Consider the following 2458-nt stretch of genomic DNA (forward strand, 5'->3'; position numbering starts at 1 on the left):
AGAGAATAATAATAGTAAATCAGTGAGCTTTATGTATTAAAAGTTCCATCTATAAGAATGACTAATTTTTCCCAGAGAGTCTTCTCTTTATGATTGACAGCTAGTCAATTTCTGTCAGTTAATACACATTCCCCCACAGTCCAAGAAGATAAAGATATTTTCTCTGAGGAGGAGCATAATAATACCTCTTTCATGCTTATGTGTAGAGAGAAGACAGAATAGGATTCCAACCTTGTAAATGGTATGTTTCCACAGCAAACTGGTAAAGGAATAAGCACTATATCATAGGAGTCTGGATTAGTCAGAAGACTTTGTTAGCCTACACTTTCCAGTTAATCAATGATAGGACCTTGAGCAAATTATTTCACTCTTTTGGGGTCTCGTTTTCCTCAGTTAACAAGTAAGGGATTGACCTCCAGGGTCTATAATATCTCTTCTAGATACAGGGCTCTCTGGTGGTGTAGTCCATCAGGTGTCGTGTTGCTAGCACAAAGGTCACATCTCTGGTGATTTGGATCCACCAGTGTGGCTCCTGGAGAGAAAAATGGACAGTCCTCTCTTCCAATGTATACCCCAGGAAACCCGATGGAAGGTCAGCTATGAGTTGGTTCAGGCTTGACAGCACTGAGTTGATAAAAGCTGTATTCATTTTTCCTTTCATAAATTTGTTTCTCATGATTGTGGGTTTATTAGGGAAATAACAGCTTACAACTCAGGTATTTCTAACTTAAATAAAACTCTTCAGTAAAGATAGCTACTTCTTAACCTTACCTCCAGATAACTTTCAGCCTCATAAATTTTTACCTACAATTCTCTGAAAGAATTTCCTCTCAGATGTAGTTCTAAGCTAAATCATTCATTCTTCATTTGTTCTTTAATTCAACAAATATTTATTGGAAGTTCTTGGAGCCGGGCTTCTTAAAGTGGTGCAGGGGCAAGTTGCCCCTAGTCCTTAGTCAGGCCCTGGTCCTCCTGGCCTTCCCGAGGCAGCTGAATGTTCTGGTGCTTGGACAGTGTGATACGCACTGGCTTCCCATGCTTCTTGTGCCCGCTGAGGTGGCTCATGGCCAGCTGGGCCTGACTCACGTCAACTATCTACACCAATGCGTTCTCCTTCTTGTTGAACAAGACCTTCACACACTGCACATCCCCGTACACAATAAAGAGAATAAAGAAACTTTGGGGTGTTACTCTCTCTGGGTTCAGGTTGCTTACTAGGAGGACTGAGTTCCCCCGTCCCTGCCAGGCCAGGAATGGCGATGTGGCCTGCTGCTGCAGCTGCAGCTGAGGGAATGGCCATGGAAGCCAGGACGCCATGGACATTGGGAACAGAGAGGCCTGCAGCTTGAGGAATGTCAAAGGTGAGAGGGAAACCAGTTGCCACATACGGAGAAGCTGAGATTATACCAGGTACACCAAAGGCAGCAGCCATGGTCTGATCCAGGGAGGGCTGGCTGTCCCCAGAGGACAGGTCAGGGCGAGTGTAGTCATGGCTCATGTCATTGTTATACTTGACGTTGAGTCTAGTGAGCTTGGAGAAGTCAATGCTCAAAGTGCTTGGCGTGCTGGGCACTTGCGGGCTCTGCTTACTGCAGCAGTGCCTGGAACTGGCTGTTCTTGGTGAAGGTGATGATCTTCAGGACAGTTCCGAACTTGAAGACGATCTGACGGAGTACATCTAGTGTCACAGGGTGGAAGAGGTTTTCCATGATAACGCGCAGCACAGGGCTCTGGCCAGCCATGACCATGCTGACATCCAGTGCAACGGCTGAGGTGGCCAGTGCCAGGTGTCCTGACTGGACTGAGCTGATGGCCTGCAGGCAGCCTGGGAGCGTGCGTGATTGGGTGAGCTCCTTATGGTTGGAGAACTGGAGGTACATGGGCTGGCCACACAGCATGGCCCCCACTGAGCTGTAGTAGTTGGCCATGATATTGGCTGCCTTCTCTGTGTTCGCCTTTGTGAAGGCCTGGTTCTTCCCCTTCAGCAGCAGCAGGTAGATGACCTTTCCAAGTGGCAGCCCCAGGGTGACCTCACCCTCAGTGACATCACTAGCTATGCACCACACATGTCCGGGCCCCTGAGCTCCTGCTGTCCCCCTTGATCTTCTTATTGTCATTTCCATTGGCTGCAGAGGCTGAGGTGATGCTCATGATAAAAGGCCTTTTGGTGACAAAGGTAGAGAAGAGCTCCTCGGATCCCCACTTTGTGCCAAATGCTATATCTGGGACAATGCCGTCCATCGCATACACAGGAGACCTGAAAGGGAATGAGTGGAGGCACCGGAATAGCAGGGAACCCACTCAATGGCTCAGAAATATAGACTCACAAAATGACAGAGACCTCTGTTCAACTTTTTAAGGAAACATCAAACGGCCTTCCAGAGTGGTTGTACCATTTTACAGCCCCAACAGTGCATGAGCATGCCAATCTCTCTACAACCTGTCCAATATTTATTGT

The 2458-nt window shown here is 47.4% G+C and overlaps 1 pseudogene; it reads right to left on the reverse strand.

Annotated features, from left to right (window-relative positions):
- Positions 1–863: 863 nt before the first annotated feature.
- Positions 864–2241, reverse strand: LOC102846352 (annotated as a pseudogene).
- Positions 2242–2458: the final 217 nt, after the last annotated feature.

This window comes from Elephantulus edwardii, unplaced genomic scaffold, assembly GCF_000299155.1.
Source record: "Elephantulus edwardii isolate Elephantulus edwardi_28Jun2011 unplaced genomic scaffold, EleEdw1.0 scaffold00038, whole genome shotgun sequence".
NCBI lineage: Eukaryota > Metazoa > Chordata > Mammalia > Macroscelidea > Macroscelididae > Elephantulus > Elephantulus edwardii.